The 24485-nt window shown below is 47.1% G+C and overlaps 1 long non-coding RNA gene across 10 annotated transcripts in view; it reads right to left on the bottom strand.

Annotated features, from left to right (window-relative positions):
- LOC146543604 (uncharacterized) overlaps nt 1–24485 on the bottom strand; it is an 89032-nt gene that overhangs the window by 27653 nt on the left and 36894 nt on the right. For 8 of the 10 annotated variants that reach the window (XR_014885451.1, XR_014885448.1, XR_014885450.1 and 5 more), the window contains exons 5-7: nt 5313–23886; nt 2392–2515; nt 1047–1177 (exon numbers count right to left, since the gene is read on the bottom strand). This is a non-coding gene — a long non-coding RNA (uncharacterized LOC146543604). The remainder of the gene's footprint in view (nt 1–1046; nt 1178–2391; nt 2516–5312; nt 23887–24485) is intronic. The other 2 variants (XR_014885452.1, XR_014885453.1) reach the window with 2 other exon arrangements.

The raw sequence follows: 24485 nt of genomic DNA, 5'->3' as shown, positions 1-24485 counted from the left end.
GCATTGAAGAGGTGCTGTTGAGTGTGTCACATCCAGCCCCCTCCATTGGGTGGGGATCAGCAGGGGGACACAGAGGGAAATGGGGTGTCCTGGTTTAAAAATATCAGTAGCATACAATGGCTTTCACAACACGGGCAAAAACATCTCTTGCCCTCTCCTCACTGCTACCAACAAGGAGGTGGAGGAACTGAGGGACCTGACTAGAAATCCTGGCTCTTCCCAAGCAGAGGAGCCTCCACTGCTGCAGGAACTCTGTTCTCAGCCCGGTGCTGAGATTTTTGCAGTGCTGGGAGATTTCTCTCTGCTGTCTGGAAGGCAAAACACGAGTTTGCTGCCAGAAAAGATCACAGTTGACACAAATATTGGAGGAGCGGTAAATGATGACACGAGCACATTGGTTACAGTAGGCAAGCTGTGTTTGCAGATTCATGGGCTGAATAAAAGTGGCCATTAAAATATCAGAGCCCTCTCGGATGCCATGGGCCTGGGACCCACGTTCTCCATGCTGATGAACATGTCCGAACCACACTGAATTGAGCCAAATGCTTGAGAAGAGCATTTTCATAGAATCACAGAATGGCCTGGGTTGAAAAGGACCACAGTGCTCATCCAGTTCCAACCCTCTGCTGTGTGCAGGTCACCAACCAGCAGACCAGGCTGCCCAGAGCCACATCCAGCCTGGCCTTGGATGCCTGCAGGGATGGGGCAACCACAACCTCCTTGGGCAACCTGTTCCAGTGCTTCACCACCCTATTTTCCTAACTGAGCACCTCTATCTGCCAAAAAATAGCCATCAGAGCAGCATGCAGAGTTGCACTGGCTCTTCACAACTGGAGGCAGCCTAACTGACTGTGATGACCAAGACACCAAGCTCAAATGACACATGTACTGGTCTTCAGGCGAGGATGCTTCTTGCCATTTCATGCATCATTTTATTCTCTCTGCTTTTTAAAAGCAACCAGTGAGCTTTCATTCCTGCTATTGTTTCCATTAGCCTATGACAAAGTGCAAAATTTCTCATCTCTGCCGTGTCGGAGCTGCCTTACCTTTTTGCCTCTGTCCCTGAATTTCTTCCAGCCGTTCCTGAGCAGGACTCACATCAGACAAAGCCTGCAAAAGTCAGGCCACCAGGGTGAGGTGCAACCTGTGCTCCTGGATGCGGTGCTCAGATGAGTGCCTACAAACATAAGGGCACATCAGAGGGCTCAAAGGCCGCCTGCACGCCTGGACCTGGCCAACATGTTTTATCGCATTAATTTCTTTTCCATTACACTACAATATAACATTCATGCTCTCTAATATCCTTGGGTGCTTCAGCGAGACACACTCCCCTCCTTGGCTGCACCACTGCTCGCTAACATTATTTTTGCACTATCATCTTCCCTCTTTCTCTATAGAGTTGCTTAGCTGATTAATTATCAGCCTTGGGGACGGCTCACAGAGCACAGGTTTTGAGGATGGGGAGTTGAAAGGATGGCATTGCACCAGCAGGCCAGGTTTGGCTGCTGCCAGGGCTGCCTGGGGATCTCCCATCCGGAGAGCGCCAATTTCTGGCAAAAAAAAAAATGTTTCACCAGAACACATCAGTATCAATGCTCTCCTGCTTCCAAACGAACTGGTGACCCAGGTGTTCCGATAACATCAAAACATCGTGTTTCATTATTTTGAGGGCATGCGATGCTTTGATTTTCATTTAAAAACAACTTTTCACTTAGAAGTTGCTTTTATATTCCGATTGCTTTCAAATGCCAAAATCGACTCAAAATATGTAAACAACTTTTAATGGTTTCACGGGGACATTTCAGAGCAAAAAAAAAAAAAAAAGCATTTAAATTGAACTCAGTAATTTTGCCAGGAAATGGAAAATATGCTTCTTGCTCAGCTCTAGCCATTAACTCAGCACCTTGATGGGATTTCATACAATTGAGAGAACCCACCCAGGCATGATGGAGACCTGGGCTGACTGTGAGAGGAGATGTAAAGGCATGGGTCGAGCAGGGGTAGCCAATAGGGAGCAGCTGAGGGCAACCTGCAGGTGAGGGCAGCATGGGTTTGGGTGCCAGTTGGGGTATCTGCACGTCTTGGCGATGTGAACAGAGAAGCCACCAGAGGAGGAAACTTCAGAGCGTTTGTATCAAAGGCATTCTAAAACCAAACCAAAACACACCAACAGAAATCTCCTTTCCTTCCCTCCAAAGCAGACTCCCTGCTGTGCCAATGCAGTGGCATGGAGGTGCTCTTGGAGGCATTGAGGTCTGCGAGCATCATCTTCATCAGCCCAAGCTGCTCTGCACTCTGACAGTCGTCAGAGAGAGTGGAGCAGTGCTTAGTGGGTGGCTGGGATAAAAGGCAGAGCCATGCTCTAAAGCACATTAATTGCTTATTAATTACCCCATTAATCACGGTGACACCTTTGTCTGCGTTCCCAGTAGCATAGCTGCTGTTAGGTGGGACTGTCACACTGCTTTGTCTAACTGAGCAAGGTTCGCTGCCTTGTTCCAGACACTCCTGGCTCCTAAGGGTGGAAACAGAACCAAGAAAAACTTAATAATAATAATAATAATAATAATAATAATAATAATAATAATAAAGCAGAGTATCCCAGTAGCAGCTTGGCAGGCCAAGACAGTACTGCAGGTAGGAATGCACAGCACAGAATTGTATTGCAGTGATCACCTGAAGATCTCCAAGCTCGAAGTTTAGACTGCTGCTTGCAAAGCCAGCAAGCAGAGCAGGCCAACCAGACAGTGAGCAGAGGGGCTGGGATGCTGAGAAGACTCACCCACACTACATCCCCAGCATTTCCATGGCCAGGGAAGGGTCTCAATGGAGGGCTGCACGCGCACTGCAGGCAGCTGCAAGTTTCCATTAAATCACAGAAAGCTGTAAACCAATCACCAGGGAAAATTTCTGTTCCATCACCGGTGTTTTTTCTTTATTTCATTATTTATGGCACTCTCTGCTCCCTGGCAACTTTTTTTTTTTTTTTTTATTACAAAAAAATTATTTTCTTTGTCTGAAAATTGATATAAAAAGAAATCCATCTCTCAGCCGTCATTTCTCTTAATGATGTTTACATCAGCAGATGGGGAAAAAATCACTTTTTAAACAGAATTTATTACCCGCTGACCCAAAGCTTTACCATACATCACTGTGATTTCAGAAAGTTAGTTTCCACAGCAACATGATGTAACTCTCCAGCGTGTCTGTGAGCTGCTGGTGTTAACTCTTCCAGCCCAAGAGGTGTCTGCTCTAAGAGGGCATCCTGGCCATATGGCAGCCAGCAGGAGGATGCAAGTTTGAGGTTAGATGGGGAAGTTCTGGAGCAGGAATGCTGGGCACGCAGGGCCCTCCAAAGCCTTGTATGAGGTCCTTGTCCATGCTATCTCTTCCAGGCTAAGCCACGTTGACAAGAAAATCAGGGAGGGGAAAATAAAATGGGCATGGGGGTATATCAGATACAGTAAGGAATCCTTAGGACAATAGAAGATGCATGAGTGGGCACTGCTTCACTTAAGACTGCACGCCCAGAGCCTCTAAGATCTGTCCTTTGCCAACTTAGCAAGCAAGGCTGAGCTCTGATAGAGACAATTGCATCTAACACTGCATTTATTGATTGCTGGGATGTTGATAAACAATTGATTTCTTTCTGCAAATGTCACCTGGTAGGAGTTTTATACTTCTCCCTACAGGGAGCAAGCAATTGCAGGAGCCTAGCAAACACAGAGAAAGCAGACTATCTTCTGCTAGGACAGACAGATCCTGGCAGCAAGAGTCACAGAAATAAGTTGCTTCCACTGGGATTTCAGAGTATGTCATGGTAGGAGATGGGAAAAGCATTTACTCCAGTGTTCTGGCTCAGACACCAGAAAGTCACTTTGGCACCTTGTAAAAGAAATCCAGCATCTATGCGCCCTTGGCTTGAGGCAGAGTGATGCAGATAGAGAGGATAAAGGCTATGGGGATTGCAGGATGCATATAGCAATGCACAGAGACACCACCAAAATCACACAGGGGAGAAAGCAGACCCACACAAACCGCGTTCTAATGCTGGGCACAAAGCCCTTGAGAGAAAAAAAACAGCCATGCCAATGTCAAACCAAAGAGAAGACAACACAGGCGAGATGTTTCTCCATGCATTAGTGGCCAAGGCAGCACAATTACAAATGAACAACTCAAACCAATTAGGCAATTAACAGAGGAGACAATCCCAAGGGTGTAGATAAGGGTAACGTAAGCCTCAGCATTCTCATGAGATATCCTGAGAAGCTCTAAAGCCACATCTCTGCACCCCAGGCACCCCAACCGCTGGGACTGAAGGACAGGCAAAACTCCGTGGTCCTAAGAATTCATTTCTGCTGTCCCCTAACAGAAACCTTCTCCGACATGTAATGCATGAAAGGTGCTTCCAACGCATTGCCCGGGATGATGCAGGGCAGCCCTGTGCTGAACTGCTTCTCATGTTTTCCAATGACTGATTAATTCTTATTAATTAATTAGCAGGCTTGTAACAGGTTCGGGAAAGCTGACTCAGGACATTGTAACCACGTTTAGACAAAAAACGCTTGCTCTGATTGAATTTGTTCTGAAAGCTATTCAAGCTTCATCGTGTGCATCTCGTACAGCAGCCAACAGACGAGGAAAAGGCTGCAGTAAAGATAATGGGCACTAATAGGTATCGGTTCTGCCAAAATAGATACCAGCCACATTTCCAGAGATACGAGCAGTGCACTGAGGGGTTAGTATCATTATCAAAGATCAGACACGAGATTAGTATCATTATCAAAATCAGCCTGCCAATGCCATTTCCTCCACTTATCTTAAAATCCTCGAGTCTATCAGAGGATGTTGACCTTTCTATCAAAAAATGTCGAACAGCCCATTTATCACAAAGCTTCTAATGAGGAGACCTAGAAGAAGAAAGCTTTTGCAGGAGCAAATCCCACCCACTCCAGCAGGGAGGTGGTCGACGCAAAGCGTGCCTCCAGGTGGGAGCCCACGGCTCAGAGAAGGCAGCTCGAGGCTCACGCAAAATAGTCTGCTTGATGGAAGGAGATGTACTAATCAATCGGGCAGCGCAGTCATGAGGTGTTGTACAATTCCTGCTGAGGATTGAGAGATACATCCATCATCACAGCTGGCTGCAGCAGGCGGGAGCCACGCGTGCAGCAGAGCTTCAATACCTCGGGCTTTTAGCAGGGTGAGGCTGGCAGCTAAGCGGTGGGAGAACAGCACTGCACATTTCCAGCCTTCTGAAAGAGCACTGAGATGAGAACGTGGTGAGTTTCTGCACCATACCTGCCTGTGCTCACCTTCCCATCCTCAGGACTCATCCGCTTCCAGACTTCCCAATGTCCACACCATTAATCCACGCAGCGGCAGCAGCTGGAGCCACTCAAACCTTGCCACCAACGTGCTGACAGCAGGCTGCTCCTCCACATCCTTTCCCTGGGTATTTCCACCAGCATGCTGTCACTGAACTCAGGTCCAGAAGCCCTGCACTGCTCACACAAAACTCCCAGTGAAGTCAAAAGGAACATAAAATAAAACCAGCCGCTCCTCGCTGTCACAGCCTAAGTGCATTAATGTCTTTTTATCTCCACGAGGGCAGCACGGCTGACCTCCGTTTCCATGCAATCGGTGTTAATAAAATCTCTCTCCGCAAAAGCGACACTGGAAGATACACTTCAATTGGCATATTTTATCTGAATTGAAATTTGAGTGCGAGCCTCGCGTTGGTAAAAACCTCTGCTAATAACTCTCATCTGTGACCCTCCTCTGAGACTAGCCTTTGGGATGATGATTGCCAAAGAAAATGCTCAGGAAACATCCATCCAAGGCAGCCCCCCAGTTCTGGCTTACAATCAAGGTGTCATCTCTGAAGCACTTATTTCACTCAGTTTAGGTTATTTTCACAGCAAAATTAAATGCAATCAAGCCAGCGTCCCTGGGCAGCCTTTGCTGCAGGCAGGCAGATCTGTAGCACTCCGCTGTCCTAAGGAACAGCAGCAGCTACTGGAGCATCTTAAGAAAAGTACAGCTTTGATGGACTCCAGGCATGTACACCCAAGAGATGGGCAGCAGCTTGTGGGCATCCTAGCTCTCACACCTGCTCTGAGTCCTGCATGGGCAAGATCGTGTGACCACCCCTGCACCCCCCTGCCCCAGCATCCATGGGATGCACACACCTGGCAGCACACGTTTGAAGGGTCTGAAACAAGAGCAGCTTCTCTTAGAACCACAGCAGGTGCAGGAATCCTGCACTGGTTGCCCTCACAGGCTGCAGGAAGGTAATCTGTGTGTTTTCCCTGCCTCCCTCTCCCCCAGAGATCTCAGGAAAGCCACCAAGCAGTCTCAGCATGCTGGCAGCAGGCTTAGTGTCACCAGACGGCTTTCTTCAGTTTCACACTATTTCTGCCTTTTCCCTGTAAATCTCTTACTGTGTTTCACCGTTTTACCAGACGTTCCTTTTCTAAGCAAGCTGCTATTAAGAGCAACTGCATTTGTCCACAGCAAATGAAAAGGAATGATGAATGTGCTTCATCAGCCAAGGCAGAAAAAGTGATAGCGATGCAAAGAGACGGTAAACGGGCAAGCATCCACAGAGTATTTCAAAAGTAAATCAAGTTATGGAAAGAATTAGAGAAAATACTGAATTTGTCTGCAATTTCTAGTCACATTGCTTCTCCCATTTGTACTGCGTGTTACGTGGTAGCAGAACGAAGAACTGACTTGCATTTTTAAAGCTTCAGGACTTAAACAACGACAGCAGGCATCTTTCCAACGGGGAGAACAGGTGTATGTCTCCCTCTCTACAGTGCAGCTCCCCAAGAGGGAACGCAGCTGTAATTTGAACTTCACATTCAAAGATGGGACAGAACTGAGGCTACGGGGGGGGTAAAACTGAGGCAGCATCACTCGAGAAGCCCCAGTGGGCGTCTGAAGGGTTTTCACCAGTGAGCAAACATTTACACCCCTTCAGCCCCCTCTGCTCAGCGGGTTGCAAACCACTGCTGAAAGCATTAAAGCAATGCATGATTTATTGCTCTTGCATTTCTCATAGAGCTGCAGGTGAACCCCACTCTTCCCAACCTACATTAAAGCAAGGGCAGTAATGATTTCTTGGTCTGTACATTGCAGAACAATAGCACTACCACCTTGGCATTGAAAAGGCTGAAATATTGACAGGCTGCAGCTAATTGATCGTGGAAGGCAGGAAGGTACAAATGGAGAAAGAAGGGAGCAATTCACACCTATGTTTTTTTACAATCGGTCTAATGAATAATCCTCAATATATCACCATCTCTCACTCGGTGCAAAGAGAGGTGTGAGGGGTCACCTCCCAAACCCTCCTGTGAGCAACGGGCCAGCCTGGCTCAGGGCTGCGTCCCAGCCAGGAGCACGCTGAACACTATGGCACACTCAGACACAGAGGGACAGAAGGACGCGTCCCTCTGCTGGCTGCTGGAGCGTGGCAGTCCAGCAGGTCTTGCCATCAGCTCAGAGAATGAATGCCCTTGCGGTGCTCTCCTGCTTGCTCAAATCACGGATATTTTCAGCTGCGTGCAGCCCTTTATGTCCTTACTACTCCTTGGGAAAGTCAAATCTTGCAGGCTTTGCCCCAAATGCGGAGGCTTCTGCAGGACTCATTTAGTCTCTATCCGTCTCTCTTTCTTCACGAAACCTTTCAGGAAAGATTTGCTGCAGAACCAGGATGCAGATTCAGTCCCTAACGCCCCCAGCAAAAGCCCAGTCCCCCACTTGGTGGGAGGCGTGGGGATGCTGAATAGCGCACTGCTGCACCCTAAGCCTGCTGCTCCCACTGCTCCATCCCACCAGTGCACAGACCCTGCTTTCAGCCAGAACCCATGAGCCTGAGGCTTTAAGGAGCAAGAATCAACTCTTTTGCTGCAGCCAGGACGAAAGCAGGAGCTCTCCAGTTCATCCCCATTAAAAGAAACGTGTCACACTGAAGTAGGGAAGGGCATGCTGCCACTGCCCTGCAAGAGTGGGGAGATGCTCGATGCATTGCCCTCCCCAGAATCAGGCAAAACTTCATTAATTCCTAAAATTTGCCCAAAAAGTGAAACGAAAAGATATCAGGAAAGAAATCTGATCCAAACATTGCAGTGGGTCAGTCTGAAACAGGGATAACTTGAGCTCATCTGGAAGTCCTACAGAGCAACTGGAACTTGTAATTTAAAAGAGAATATTTCAAACCTATCAGATTTTATTTTTTTTTTTTTGTCTTTTTAATCAAATGAGAAAATTAATTTTTAACAGTACTCCCTGGAAAAAGCAGGTTTCCATTAAAAAGCCTGTGAAATGAAAAACTCTTTTGCAGGGTACATCTATAGAGGCAAAGGCTTTCTAATTTTTGGTTCAGATGGATTGCATCTCCATCAGAGTGGGGATTCTGAACAAGCCCAGGGCTGGCCTGGAGGTAGGGCTGCAACCCATCAGCACAGCCAGCAGCTAATGGAGTTTCCCCCAAAGTGAGCTTCACCAGGAAAAGAAGAAAAGCTTGGTTTTACCTTAATTAGGATGGTGCAAGGTTATTTCAGAGCTAGACGTGAACAGTGCGCGCTTCTACAAAGCTATGTTTTCCATGGTGGGTGAGGGTAGGACAGCAGAGCGCAATGAAGATGAGCTCACCCTAATAGGACAGCTCATGCCAAGGAACAGAGCATCTCAATTACAGTTCCCCCAAATCACTTCTGGCAGAAGCTCTCTAGCGTTGCATTCGCTCCGAGCTGCAGGCTTTGGTTCACTGAAAGCAAACAATTTGACTCAATTCAAAACAAAGCTCTTCAATCTGGATTTGCCCCAGTTGGATTTTTTTTTTCTTTCTTTCTTTTTTCCTTTCCTTTTTTTAAAGTGTAAGATAGAAATCAAGAATTACAGCAATTGCTACGCCCATATCATCAGCACAGGGGTGGAAAATTCCCATCCAGCTCTGGAACCAAACTGAGAGCATGTCCCACACGCAGCATTTGCTTATAAGAAACGAATGAATTTTCCTCTGAGTTATCAGGAAATGCTCACAAAATATCCTCTTTGGGAGTACAAGCACCCTGCTGGCTTCCTGCAAAAACCCCAGCATTAAAAGGGTTCTTAATAAGGCAGGATCTGACCTAGCAGACAAGAGCAGCGGTGCCCTACCAGTGCAGAACATCATCTCTGGAAGTGCTTAATTCCATATGATTCAGAGGAGAGAAGAGGGAAAAAAATAATAATTAAAAGGTTCTTAATGCATCTGGCCAATTAAATAAAACTAAATGGTGAGGAAATAATTCCTTCCTGACCCCTGCAGCAATCAGCAGCTGACCTGAAGCAGCTGACCTGAAAAAAGGAATTGATTAGCCTTATCTTACTGTAGCATGTATAACTACAAACGTTATTATTGGCCGTAAAATCATCCAAGCCTTTATGGAACCCACTGGTGGCATTTGGCTCCGTGACCTCCCAAAGCATGAATTTTGCTAGCAAGAGGAAATGCCCCATGGTGAGAGAAGCAATGTTCTGTTTGCCCGCCACTGCAGAACTGGGATTTGGAGAGATGCTTCCAGTTGTGCCCAATCCCAGACAGTGTGGTGACACGCAGGGTAAAGCAGCCACAAGAGTAAGGTAACGTTTACAGGTCCAAATCACCTGTGCCATCCCTCACTTCCCATCAGCTGCTGCCAGGCAGCAGGAGAGCCCAGGCTTTGCTCTGCCTCCTCTCACTCAATTAATTGCACAGCTTTCAGCACAGGACTAAGTGAAAGTAGTTCCATATTGATCACAGTGTGATCCACCCTTGTCTTTCTAGTCCTTCCTCCCCAGGTCAATCCCAGCCCTCAATAGCTGGAGCATCGCCCTCAGAACGGAAGGATAGCTAATTGCTGGAAATGAAGGATGCCTGAATTTCTTATGGACATGACACAGAAGGGCTCATCACGCTTCCACTCTTAATGCAGCTGTGACAGAATGTGACAACTGAGTGATAAGAGCGCCGTTAAGACTGGGAATGCTCTGAGAACAAAAATTACATTTGCACTGTACTGAGAAGGGAGTCTGAAAGAGGAATAATCCGTCCTGGTCACTCCGGGCAGCAGCAGAGCCCAGCAGTTAATGCCTAACAATATAAGATGAAATGGGAAAAAAATCCATCCTGAGCCCAGCTCCATTAGAGGTACTGCCTGCACAGCGAGGGAACGTGACACGTTTGACCAGAATGGCACAAAAGATCAATGCTCAGGTCTGATGCTTTGAGGATCAACGAAGAGGCCATAGAGAAGCCCTCTCCTGACAGAAGGGTCAAACCGCCCTGCTGGGGGCACAGCATCCTCAAGTGAGTGGTCAGAGATTATCCAGACGGATTCAGAGATGCAAAGTGGAAGAGAAATGAATTCCTATGGCACAGGGATGCATCCTCACCTGAGCACGGTTGTGCATTGCACTGATTGCTCCTGTTAATGTCAGCAGCTCCGTGGCCCTCTATGCACACAGTTATGTGAGGTCTTCACCCCGTGCCTGATGCCACTCCATCACCTTCTCCTCCCCAGCCTTTTCTGGGGGCTGGATGCTCCATGCCCAAAATCACAGTCCCGTCCCCAGCCTTACCCTCCCAGCCTGGTTAGCAGAGCCCTGCACTGCCTGCATGCTCCTCTGGATGCCTGGCTCCACCACTTCTGCTCAGGGAGCACATTTACATGAGTAACCTCAACATACAAAAATAAACAGTAAAAAAATCAAAAAGGAACAGAGAGGGAAGAAAAAGAAAGACAGAAGGGAAACGGAGACAAAAGGGAACGGGCAGCTGCACACTTCAGATCCAGACCTGCTTGAACTCGGCTCGCCTGGAAACTCATTTCTTTTGATGACAGCCCCAATTAGCGTGTGGCTGGCTGGCAAGCCAGGCAGAGGGGAGCTGGTCTCTATGGAGAGCCAGGGAGGGAGGGAAGCCTTCATTCACCTGCACGGCTGGCAAGAGCTGATGTGCTTAAATCTCTCAGCGAGCTGCCTGTGGTCATATTTAATGTTGACCTGACTCAAGGCAGTGTGAATGTACAGCATGGTGGAGGGGCACGTGCCACCAGAGGCCAGAACGTGCAACAGAAGACAGCACTTGTGTGAGCTGTGTGCTTTTATGTAGGAGTGAGCTTAGGTTCAGCTACATTGCTCTGAGGAGTTCCCTGTGATGGAGTAGGTGAAGCACTGCCCTTGGGGGAGCTGGTACAAGAGCCAGGCATGCTGAAGCTGACGCCCAGAGCCTCACTCTTCCCCTTCACTCAATGAAAAGAATGAGAAGAAGCAGGATTTGCCACCCGTTTTGACTTCAGAAGTCTGAAATGAAAAAGGGAGGGGCATTTTGCTGCTTGCATCTGTCCTACCTCACACCTGCTTTGGGCAGGATGTCCCATCGGGGTCTGGTGTCACAGCAAGGCAGCAGGTCCCTGGAACAGAGATGTGACAAGGAAGTGCAGCGAGAAGCACCAAGAGACAGCAGTGCAAAGAAAGGGATGAGATGAAGAGGTGAGCGGGGACAAGAGCAGAAGCCCTCAGAGGAACATGTTGCCAGCTGCTCCCTGCCTTCACCCCGAGCTTTGCAGGAGCTTTACTGCTAAGTCCAACAACAAATACCCTTTGTACCAAGGAGATTATCCATGTTTAAACAAGCAAGAGGGAAGGAAGGCCTGAAATGAACAGCAACCCCCAGGGTTAAGCGAGCATTCCAGCTCCTGGATGCCAGGTTGCAGCACGCTCCATGGCTCAGTCCATCATGGGAAAAGGCTCACCTTCCCACGCTGGGCTCGCTTGTTCTTGTTCTAAGCTAGGGCATCTCTCCCTGCATCCCACCCCATCCCTGATCCCCACTACTGCTGGGCAGCCCAGACCCGGGGCTCTCATCTCTCAGGTTCAGATGTCAGCACCAGGATGACGTAACGTAATGCAGTGCCTGATTAAATCTTTTTAATCACCTCCACAAAGCTCCAGATTTCAGCTCATTTTAACCACACACGGATGCACTTGTGAGAGCTTTAAGTGATCGGTCACTCTGGAGTGAAAATGGACATCATTTTGGTTCGTGCATATATTCCCAAATGAACACTTTAGTACTACAGTCAGAGTTAAATATCATAAATAACCATCACTCTGCCCTCCATTTTCAAGCAAAATCAAAACACCAGACAAGCCTACAAAAGCACGCTGAGATGCTTTCAGGAAGCACACAGGCTTTGAAAAGTGGCATATGGATAACAGCACCATTGAACAAAACGTAATGAATCCCCCTTATTAAATCTCTGCCTGCAAAATCCATTGTACATAACACATGGCTTTCTTTCTCAGTTTAAAAACATCAACCAAATCAAGGCAAAGGTCCAGCATGCACAGTTAAGAATGGAGTTTCCTAGTCAGGAAGCTTTGGGGATTCTGAGCTGCAAACCAGGTTAGGAATACTTCCCAGATATTAAACATGTGTTTTACTTTATTCCTTAATGACGTGCACCTTACATTTAAATAATAAAAGTATTTCTGCTGCGTGATCAGGTAGAAGTGGATTGGATGAGCAAGTTCAATTATGGTTAAAGATTTATAGTTTTGCTTACGTCCCTATGTCTCCTTATCCTCACTGAGCCACATGAGTGCAGGATGAGCATCAAACCACACAACCAACATCTGTCACATGCAGTACCTTCTCTTGCACCCTGCTGAGCCAGCCTCCCCCTACCACCTCTCCCCATACACACAGGAGGAAAACTGTGCAATGGAGTGCTTTCTTTCAGCAGGATCTTGATGGAGGGGTTTTCCTTTTTCTTTCTTTACCTCTAAACTGGTACTTGATTTGAAAGGGGGGCAAAGGATCACACTCGTGTTCCCCAAAAAGCCAAAATGCAGCACTCTCATTCTCAACGTGAATTTTTGCACGATGCCACCTTAGTTTCTTCTCATTCTTTCAGTAAAAACCCCAAAAGGGAATAAAAACATCTAAGGCTGAACAAAAGGGCTCCAGACTAACACATAACAACCTGCTTTTTAGTAGAGTTTGGTGAATCCTTGAAAAAAGCCAACAGTCACTTGACTAAATGCGAGAAGCCACTAAGCTGCTTTTTTAATCTGCTTGTGCATATTTCCATGTAGGAAGGAGTAAATACGAACACAGGCACAAGAAAGCACTCTCAGGCATTGTTTGATAGGACTGTGAGTTCTGTTCCTCATGTGGGAACACAGTGCTGGCCCAGTTCAGACTCTCGTGGTGGCCTAAACCCACTCAAGCCATAGAATCATGGCATCATTCAGGTCGGAAAAGACCCCTCAGATCCCCAAGTCCAACCCCAGCCCACCCCACCGTGCCCTCTGCCCACATCCCTCAGTGCCACATCTCCACAGCTCTGAGCACCTCCAGGGACGGTGATTCTCCACCTCCCTGTGCAGCTGTGCAGTGCCTCGCTGCTCTAAGAAATTCTTTCTAATGTGCAGCCTGACCTTCCCCTGGCACAACTTAAGGCTGCTATTTCTTATCTCATGTCACAGCAGGTATTGTGTCAGGTCAGCTCCTTCCCTTCAGCCAATATAAACCCATGCAATGAGAGATCTGGATAATCTAAGAAAGGTGAAACAACACGGCAACATCTGATCCGAATCAAATGCGTGTGGCTGGATTAACCAGAAGTTCCCTCCCACAACAGCACCCAAAGCAAAGTCTCTTGAGCCATTACCCTTTAGATTTTGCTGAATTTCTCACAGGTGAAGTCAGAAAATGGCACACGACCTCATCAGCCCATCTGAACTCAGTTACCTGCCGACACACCGGCTGGCAGCTAGTGACTGGAACAGGTTGCCCAAGGAAGCTGTGGATGCCCCATCCCTGCAGGCATCCAAGGCCAGGCTGGATGTGGCTCTGGGCAGCCTGGGCTGCTGGTTGGTGACCCTGCACACAGCAGGGGGTTGGAACTAGGTGGTCATTGTGGTTCCTTTTCAACCCAGGCCATTCTAGGATTCTATGATCATTTGTAGGTGATTCCCATTGCTCATGCCTCCTGTTTTAAAAGCCAACAGAGATTTACCATGCGGCTCTGGGTGCAGCTGAACTTGCAAAGCAGCACAGATACAACCCTGGCACTGCTGCTTTGATTTCTTCTCACTGCAGAAGAAGCTGCCATGTGGCCACCATACAGCAACCCTTTTTTTTTTTTTTTTTATTCATTAAAACTAATTGATTCTAAGCAGGAAGTACTTTTTAATTTCCTTTAGCATTAGAAGTAATGTTAGCCTCTATAAATGAAATAAAAGACACCTCCTAAAATGTATTTTCAAATGTTCCCTAAATAGCAAATGACATTCAAATCGGATGCAGCCAGAATTGTAATTGGAAGCTGCAGAATCCTCTTTCTGGATTCATAATAATTGCAGTTTTGCTGAAAAGGTCCACAAAATAAAGCCTTTGCAAATAAGGGCCAGCTTCTCCAAAACGTGCAGCTAATTCTGGCTGCTCCAACAACAAAACATGCCCATAAACTTCCTTTATGCAGCCAGGTAGCTACATGGGTTGTCTCATCACGTAGCTGCAGAGGTGCAAAGCAGCAGGAATACAGCTGGGAAAGGTTTGCTGTAGGGCAGCAAGTACAGTGTAAGATCTGGAACAGCTTCCATATGAGGAACAGCCAACGGGTTGGGATGCTTCAGCACAGCAAAGTGCATCAGGAAGATTAAACAGAGGTCTGAAAAATCCCAAATCGACTGCAGGGATGGGTGGGGATTTCCTGTTAACCAGCACGTCCAGCCTACAGACTTGGAGTATCAGAGGAAAGTAATCAGAAGCAGGTCCCCAGCAAGCAAGAGGAGATGGCTCATTGGGTAACAGGCAGCAGATGCTTGCGAGATGAGGTGGGTGCAAAAAGCTTAGGGGAGTTTGGGGCAAGACTGGGCAGGGCAAGCATTTGAAAGGGAGAGCCAGCAAGAATTAGAGACAGACAATTCTTATCTGTCACAGAAAACATCCTGAGATGAAAATAATTGGAGCCCAAGAGAGTACTCAAGGAAAGTATCAAATCTGCTTGCTTCTTCTTCCTGACCTGTAGGAAAGCAATTATGACCAGTGGATTTCTGCTGAGTTGATTTTTATTTTTCTTTTCCATTTCATTTTTAAAAGCAAACTGCCTTTACTGGGTCCTGGCATCACCCTGACAAAACTAAATCTACAGCTCTCCTAGAGGAGGGGAGAACTATGCAGATGGAAAAGCATGCAGAGTAGCCAGCTGATGGCAGAAAAGCAAGGTACAGAGAGAGGAAGACAGAGGAACACAGTGGTACAGGTGGTCCTTACGACTCTAACCCAGGTCTAACTGGCTTCCAACGAGAGTGAGGAGAGGGCTGAAGTTGTGCTGCTGTAGCTGAGATGGTGCTAAAAGAGAGAGGAAGTCCACAGGGAAATGGAGCATCTTCACATGCAGCACCTGCTCAGGTGAGGAAGGCAGTCATCCTCCTGGATATAAAAAAAAAACTCTCCACCAGGTCTGTGAGAAAATCTGAAGTGGGCCTTGTGCATCCCAAAGCTCATCTCCTACCCCCGCCCCAATGATGTCACACTTGTTCTAGTAACAGATGTTACCTCTCCCTCCGAATCTTGCCTCCTTGAGCCTCCGTAAGGCCGATGATACACAAATAGGAATCAATAATCAGCTGGAATAAGGAAAGATGCATCATGTAGCAGATGGATCCTGAAAAGAGCATATTCCGGGGAGGATGAATGGCTGAGAGAGGGAGTTTGCAGTGGAGCAGAGCAAGCCCTGCTGCTCAGCATTCCATGCCCTCAGGAAGGAGCACTGCATCCAAAGCTGACGCCATGAGGAATCCAGGTGCCTACTGGCCTTCCTATCCCAGCACTGTGGAGCTCAGATAGGGGGCACACACCCAGGAACCCAGGACAGAGCTTGCAAGTGACAGAAGCAGGGCCATTGCGCCAGGGTGCAATATGAGGCAGAGGCTTGTGCTAGACAGTGAGGCAGACAGCTCGAGGAGGGTTGGGAAAACAAAACAAATCTGTTCATCTCACAGTCCCTATTTCACTCTCTCGGCAGAATCCGGCCTCTGGTTTCTTCAGTTTTCATCTCCTTTTGAGCAATAATCCAAGAGGGCTGCCATCCCATTACAAAGCCCATTCCTTCAGCCTTATTTCTCTGCCGGGATGCGGGGAGGAACAACAAATACACCTCCTCCAGCAGCAGCTGCAAGCCTGCACTAAACACACGGTGCCTGGAGTAACGTTACCTCTGAGAAAATTATTAAAAGAAATGGCTAATTTTGCAATTCACACCTGGGCTACAAATGCAAAAGAGCTTGCAATAATCTCTGATGAAATATTACATTGTTTAAAGAGTTCCCGGTGAAATTCACCTTTAATTGATTTTTGATCTGTGAAAAAACTCTGCAGAGAGAGAGGAGAGATTAGTCATACTCCTGTTTTATCGCTCCTGCGAGCGCTTTCTCTCCTTTGTTTCCTTTGTCCCCAGAGAATCAACATGACACCGAGGAAAGCAGCAAGGAAGATACTGCAGAAGTAATAAATAACACACAGGAATCGTGTTCTGTACCCCGCACATCCTACTAAATCATTCTGCAAAAGGTGAAGTGGTCCCCTAGGAATGCTCTGAAGTTAAGAGGACATGGGTTCATAGCTAGAGCTGTTCCAGCAGGCCCTGTGGGATGAGGCCTTCTCCATGCCTGTGTGCTGCTGGGAGGAAGGCAGAGCTGTGCCACACGTCTTGTTTCTATGGCTGGATCACAAGAACCTCCCATTAGGACCCAAATCAAGCACTGGGCTGGATGCGCTTTTCGGCTTGCTTGCAGAACATCACATGGCAGCTTATTCCAGGAAAGAATGACGTATAGCCAAGAATACTGTCTGCAAAAGGTTGACAGAAAAGTCATTACAGTGTTGGTTTCCAAATCAGGATGAGCCAGGGTACAAGCAGCTGTTGAAGCTGAGGAAACAGGTCAGTATTAACTCCCAAGTCAATTCACTGAATATCACTTCCAAAAACCAGAAGGAAACTGTCACAGAGCAAATGGCCAAGGAGTAAAATATTGCTCCAGGAGACGAGAGGAAATGCATCTATAAGCATCACTGGAGACTGAAAAGTGCTGATAGAGATGACTGTAAAGCATTATCCACTCGGTAAGGCTTCAACTAACATTTACAGCAGACAGAGCACTTGTTATGGATAAACTAAAGTTAATGATAGAAAAGGGAAAAAAAACCACAGCTCTTCTTAAGAACTGCTGTATAGAGCCACAGACAGAGCAGACACTGAACATCTCATAGCAAACAAGTTGTGCTGGATGCAAAATCACTTTTAAATCTAGGAGACAATAAAGTAGGAACAAAAGTCCTTGGGCATGGTGAAGCATTCAGAAAGCCTTTGAGAAAAATCCAAGTACTTATTAGAGAATCAAGTGGGGAAGAAGAGGATGGTTCACCTAGATAACAAATTACTATGGCCCAGCTAAATCATCACCGTCCACGTGTGCTTAATCTTAGCCAACAATAAATGGCACAGAAGTTGATGAAAAGGTCATGCCTCACGATTTCCATGCCCTGGTCAGTTGCTGCTCTTGTTTGTGTCCAAACCTGGAATAACAGAGAACGCATTTCCTTCAATTTTATACCAACAACCTCAGAATCATAATATTGTTCTTACAGGAGCTATCAAATCAATTTCACCTTTTACAAAGCATGTGCTAGCTTATATTCCCATCAAGAAGTTGTGCATTTCAACTACTGCTGGAGAACTTTACAATTCAGGTAATACACCCAGCAAAGACTAGTCTATAAAACTCTTGCTGAAACATCTGGGCTAAAATTGCTGTAAGGGTTTTCCCTCTGTCAGAACTGAATTTCAACCTCAGAGGTAGGGCTGGGGAAATCAGCCCAAAGGATTTGAACCAGGTGGATCACCTGTGACCATGAGTTTGATTCTTAGGTAGGACTCAAATGGGATGAGTCCTTTCTTACGGGAGTGGAAAGGCAGAGGCACTGAAGGGAAGCTCTGCCCTGCCTGAACGCTGCTCATTTCAAGGGCTCTTCCAGTCTCTACCAATCAGAGGGTCTGCATCTCTCCCTTGGCAGCTTTGTCTGGATGATCATACTGTGTATCTGGGGCATTTCGTCATCATCTGAAGAAGCGTGACCTTAAGTTACAAGTAAAGGAGTTATCTGCCACATCATCCAAGAACAATATAGGTGTGACTCCAAAAATGCACAGATTTCTCCAGCTCAGATTTTCCTACGCAGACCTAAAACCACACAACATTTTCTCACAACTGCAAAGCACTCCTGCACGAGAAGAGTACTTCTTCAGCCTCAATTTTTTGGGGTATTATCATGAACAGATAGTTTAAAAAACTGTAACATCACTGAAAACAAGTTTTCACATCTCATATAGCTGTAGGATGGACACAAGTGGGCGCCAGGCCTCTCTGTCCCCCTCTGGAGGCAGGAGAACCCACTGCGTTAAGGTACAATGTTGTGTGCTCCTTATTGCATTGCTCTGAATGTAATGGTTTACATTCTCAATTTGGTTTTCCTGCTTTGGAAGTCTGCTCCTCACTAACTCACATTCATCTGCCTAGTTTTTCTTGTTCCTTGTACACTGTCATTTTTCTAACTGCAATATATTCAACTACATCGTCCTAGGCATTTTATTTGTGTGGTTCTGCTCTAACAGCTAGCTTAGCTGCTTCAAATTATGCCTTGCTTTCAGTTTTGCTTGAGTGTAAAAACGTCGTGTAAAAATGAATTACCCTCTGATGAAGGCTTTCAGGCTTTCCATTTGAGGAACAGCGTGCAGCTTTTTTTGGGGAGCAATGGGAGAAGGATCAATCCAGCTTTTGTTTTACAGATTGCTACAATAGATAGCTTCCCCATAGGGAGTGTTACAGTACTATATTATGCTTACATAAAGGGTAATGACTAGGAACTTGGAGAACTCTACCCTTAGGAAGTGCTTGACGAGTGAGAACAGCAGGTGTGGAGGAAGGAAGAAAGGCTGAATGTCTTTCTGTCCTGACTTTCTCTTCTTTTATCTTTGGAGACTGAACTCAGGAGTCAGAAGCGAGCTGGCTCCTGTAGGTACACCAAAGAAGAAAGATGAATGTGGCAAGGCAGAACATCCAAACAAAGAGAGGAAACCACGATCACGGCAGTAGTCCTGAACCCCATCCCTAAGCAGGTGGCTTTGAAAGGGGCTGTGTTCAGCCACGGGGCACTCTTAACTCACTGCCATAAAATAGGCAATTAAAAGAGGGGCTGGATAAAGGAGAAGAAGCAACAGCAGTGGGGAAAGGCTGTTTTGTGCTGCAAGAGCCTGTGTTTATGTCACCAGCAAGCTGAAGAGGGGAAAAAAAAGAAAAGATGTAAAATCCTGTAGGCTCCATAAAGCCATTTTTGACCCATAGAAACTTGAAACAGTGTCATCACAGCCCTTGTAGACAGAATGTGATATTTGCCTTTGTGTAAAGCACAGCATTAAGAGCCCACCAAAGGAAGAAAACCTCAAAAGAGGTATTGATCTGCTTGGTGTACAATAGGCACAAAAGAGGCAAAAACCTGAAGTGAAGACCCTGAAAATACCACCAAGGTGCACAAGCAGCTGCAGTCTGAGCTGCACAGGCCCACGTGTCTCCATATGTCTCCATCCTCTTGCCCAGAGCCTTTTATCATCCCTAGGGCTGAATAAGAACTGTTATGGGGTTTCCCCATTTAGGAACACATCTACATGACGCCCATCCACTCCCTACTCCAGGGTGGTCACAGCTCCTCGATGCCCAATGTCTGGATGGCCCTTGAGAACTACAGACAAACACGATCAGTGAACAAGCAGTAGGAAATTCCCTGAGAGTGTAAAAGGGGAACAAAAGGACCCTATGTGTTACACCAAACATGGCAAATGTGTTTGTTTGTTTGTTTAAGAAAAACAGCATAAGGCAAAGAGCTGCTTGGACAAAGCAGTGCTGCACATGTATGCTATGAACTCAGACTGGAACAGCCAAGGGCTATGGCGGCCATCCATTTTCAGGCTGAGCTTTATGAAACCAGCAGTTCACAAGCAAGTAGACAAAGAGATGAAGAATAACATCAGAGATCGTGCTGGATGGCAGTGATCTCCGTGGTGCTCTGTGAGGAAGGAGACACAGATGAAATGAAATAGACCCAAGTTAAAATGACTCTACCAGTGACAATGCCATGAAGACAGTAAGCTGAATGCCAAGGGAAACTACAGAGACTGAACCACGGAGTGGTATAAGCAGTGCAAAAGCTACTACGTGAGCCCAAAATACTGCTTCATCCACAAAGATGTGAGGCAGAAGCTGCAGCAAATGAACATACAGCAGATGCACAAGCAACATGAAGCAAAGAGAGAATTGCCAATCCAGTGGCATTTGTAGAAGGCTGGCTCTCAAACATGCTACAACCAGAACTTGGTGAGAGAAGAGCAATACAGCAAAACATTACAACAGCAATATAGAGAGGGGATGTGCTACTGTTAAAAAGAAAAAACAATACAAACTCACGAACAAAAAATCATCCTGAGCACAATAGACATTTCTGGTCTAGAAAAGTCCCCTGCACTAGGTAAGCTGTGAGACAATGGAGCTGAGCAAGGAGTAGATTTGTATGCCACAGAGCAAATCCACCACTGGTCAGAGAGCTCTCATCCAAACACAACTGCCCGTGGAAATATGAGCAAAAGGGTTCAACAAACTCCAGCTCTGGCAGCACTTCACGCACATTGTGAAACACATTGTGGAGCCTGGGAAGCTGCAGCCTTACCACCATCTGGGCACTGAGGTTGGAGGTGCGGGGATGGGAACGCTGTCCGGGATCCAGCCTGCAGGGGAAGGTCTTCAGTGCCACCAGTCACACAAGCAGGGCTCTGAGCAATTCAGATCCCTTCTGATGCTGCTGCTCTGCTCCCAGCACGAGCTGCTCCCAACATGTGGTTTAAGATCTTCCATACAAGGACTAACTCCTCTTTGACTGCTGAAACAGCCAGGAGGGGAGAGCTAAAACCGAGACGAAACTGATATGGGATCATACACAAGCAATTTCCCATCTTCAGGTTACAACCCCATACCACACAAAGAAAGCAGCACAGCTGACATCTAGAGATATTATAGAGACTCAGAGATTATTAGGACTTGTGAATGATCTAATAAAACATCTTCCTAGTCCTGCTGTCCCCCAAAGGCAATGCCTGGACAAACACACATTACAGCTGCATTAAGACAACACAGCTGTTCTATAAAACAAGAAGCTCTCTCAGAACTGCCATAATACGAATGAAGGTGAAATCAAACCGTGCAGCAGCAGAGAGCAGGGGCCTAAGTCATTTCTCATTCAAAGGAACAGCTAATACCTGCAGTCAGAATAATCAGCGGAACAAGTCTGTCTTGCCTTAAACCTACAAATAAAGAAGGACACAGTAAATATATTCAGTCCGTAAGGCTTCAGGAAGGAAACCTTGAACCAACATTGAGTGCTTTTTTAAAGCTGCAGTTTGCAATACAAAATGTCCCTGTGCTACAACTGTCCCTGAGACACCAGTGCTCTGCCACGTGTTGCAAAACAGGGGATGTCTACATGGCCACACCTCTTCCACACTGTTCACCCCATATATGCATGGAGCGCTGAGATCTTTGCCCTATACAAGCTAGAAAACTGCTCACAGCCACTGGGTTATGGAGCTGAACTCAGTGCTGGCAGTGCAGGTGGCTGGAGCACCAGCTGTGGAGCAGAGTGGTCTCTGGGTTAGGTTATGGCAGATAGCCCCGAGCTTGCTGCTCCACCTGCAGGCTCCTGAGCATCTTCCCTTCTCAGCAGGTTAAGTCAAAGAGGATTGAGGGTCTGGCAAGCAACAAATACGTGTAGAGATGCTGATCAGAAAACGGAGACATACAAGAAATGCATGCTGTCCTTGCAAGGCCTTAAAGTGTAGTGGGCATTGAGAACAACACCTTATCACTAACCACTTCCCTCAGCTTTCAAAAGAGGCCTGTCAGACTGGCAGCTGTAGCACTATGAAAATACAGCAAGCTGTTGGGCAGCAGGTTAATCCCAGCACACGCTCATTCAGACAGCAGGCTCCAGAGTATTGCTGTGCTTTACTACCTGGGAAGGAAATAGAGACAGATCATTAGCACTGGGCTACGGTAACAGTAAGAGCAAAATCAGCAATTCAAATAGCTATGAATTAGCTGAAGGAAAACTACAGAAAAAGAACTGGGAAGCTGGACAGAGAAAAACTCCTGCGGAAGACCCAAGTGATGCTGCGTGTCTGCCCCAGTCTTGCATCTCTCATTGCTGGATCACACCAGCTGCTAGTTCAGGAAAGAGCAACAAGTGATAGGGAGAACACATAGGTGATGGTCAGTGCTACTGTGAGAAGTCCTAGGTAGGACCCTGGGAAGCACAGCCCCCTTCCTGCAGGACCTACCACAGCTGGTAAGGAAGCTTGCATTGAACAGAACAATCCCCAGTGCTGGAACATCCCTTTGTCAGCAGTGTATTCCCCTGCAAGCCCAAAATAAAAGCAACGAGCAGAGGAGCTGGAACATGAGCAGTGAGCTCATTCAGCAGGAGGAATGAGGGAGCACGGGCTGACAGCACTGGTGCTGGCAGAGGCTCTCACACTCACTGTAGCAGAGAGGTCCTGAACGAAGCAATTTCCTGCCATCATAAAAAGAGGATCCCATCCCAATACTGCACACCTAGCACAGACGTGCTCTGCCTGCGTTTTCAGATATAAGCTTCAGTTCACAAGAAATACACTGCTGAGCACTGCCAGAGCACCTGACACAGATGGAGTGTGTGGGATTCGGGCTGCTGCCTGCCGTGCCATGGGAAAGCAACAGTGCTGTGACAGATGGCAGAGGGCACTGGGATAAACTGGGACAGCAGGAGACCATAGAGCATCCATATTTGAGGATCCTGAGAACAAGAGGACACCCATCTGCCAGGAACAGCAAAGCAGTGTTGCTCTCTGGCGGGAGAGTCCCAGCCACCCAGCTCTGCATGGCCCAAACCTCACCTGAGACCCTGGGGCATTCTTTAGGGCTGTGACATGATACAGGGTTCAGACACCAAGTTTCCTCTGCCAGCACTGGGGATGATTATCACCATTCAGTTTGCCCAGAGAAGTGTGGGTGCCCCATCCCTGGAGGTGCCCAAAGCCAGGCTGGATGCGGTCCTGGGCAGCCTAATGTCATGGGTGGCCACCAACCCACAGCAGGGGCTGGAACTGGGTGATCTTTGAGGCCCCTTTCAACACAGATCATTCCCTGATTCAGAGTCACTCACAGTCAGTGAGAGGTGCTGCCGACAAGGGCTGGAGTGGTTATTGATTTCCTACGTGACCTTGGGTAAGTCACTTAACCTCAGTTTCCTCATCTGTATATTGGGAATTATGAGACTTGCAGAGTGCCACAAATTCATCATGGGGAACTACTTAAGAGCCCTATTATGAGTTAATGGGATTTCCCACTTCAGAATTACTCCTCTGAGGATCGAAGCAGTTGGACTGGGATATTCATAACCCCGATTCCTACTGTACGTGCAAAGCTTTTTCTTCTACAGCTTTTCCTCCTAAAATCACCCATGTAAATCATCTAGCTCGGAGCACACAGTCTAAGCATGTCCAGGTTCAAGGCTCTTTACAAACACTTGGTTAAATGACTTTGGCCTTGTCAGTCATCCGCGCTAACAAGTCCCTCTCCTCGTCCGATGCACGCGGCTTCCAACATACGGAGTTTCACACCGTGCGCTGTTATGTTGAGAAGCTCAGCTGGGCTCTCAGAGCGTGAAGTCTGTTCAAATTAAGCTGCAAACTGTCACAGAACGGCTCCCTGGAAGAAGTAAAAATACAAAGGATCATCTTAAATGCAGTTACAGTGCCTTGGAATCTCAAGAAGGTCAGGTCTAAGGGCCTGCTGCTCAAGTGCAATCCCACAACCACAGCAGAGTTGCAGCCCCTTTATTCCCTCCAAGCTGTGCTGTGTGCTACTGCCCGGCATAAAACAGGCACTGAAGTTTCCCAAGAACAAGCAGCACATTGATTTGCAAAGCAATGCAAGACATCTAGAGGATGAAACGGGCTAACGTGGTGAGAAGCTTAAAACAAAAGGCTTCTCTACGGTGGGTATTTTTCCAAGGAAGTAAAGATAAAAACATACAGCGCTGGTGCCTCGGTACAACCAGTGCTTTATAAGCCTGCTCACACCCCGATGCACACAGACAGACACGGCCCTTCAAGACCACGGGGCGAAATCTAAAGAGCGTTCCTATGCTAACTTGTTCTTCCATGGGGAATTAAAGCACTTCCGAGGCTGAGGAATACCTCTGCCCCGTCACACTCCCTTGCTCTTTCCTCACTCTTCTCCTCATCCTCCGCACAGTCACTTGGCATTTATTCTCTCCTATTTTATTTGGATTTTCTCTGAGCTGA

Source organism: Meleagris gallopavo, chromosome 11 (assembly GCF_905368555.1).
Source record: "Meleagris gallopavo chromosome 11, MGAL_WU_HG_1.1, whole genome shotgun sequence".
In the NCBI taxonomy this organism is placed as follows: domain Eukaryota; kingdom Metazoa; phylum Chordata; class Aves; order Galliformes; family Phasianidae; genus Meleagris; species Meleagris gallopavo.
The sequence above is the reverse complement of the archived record's forward strand: the minus strand, read 5'-3'. Positions and strand labels throughout refer to the sequence as shown.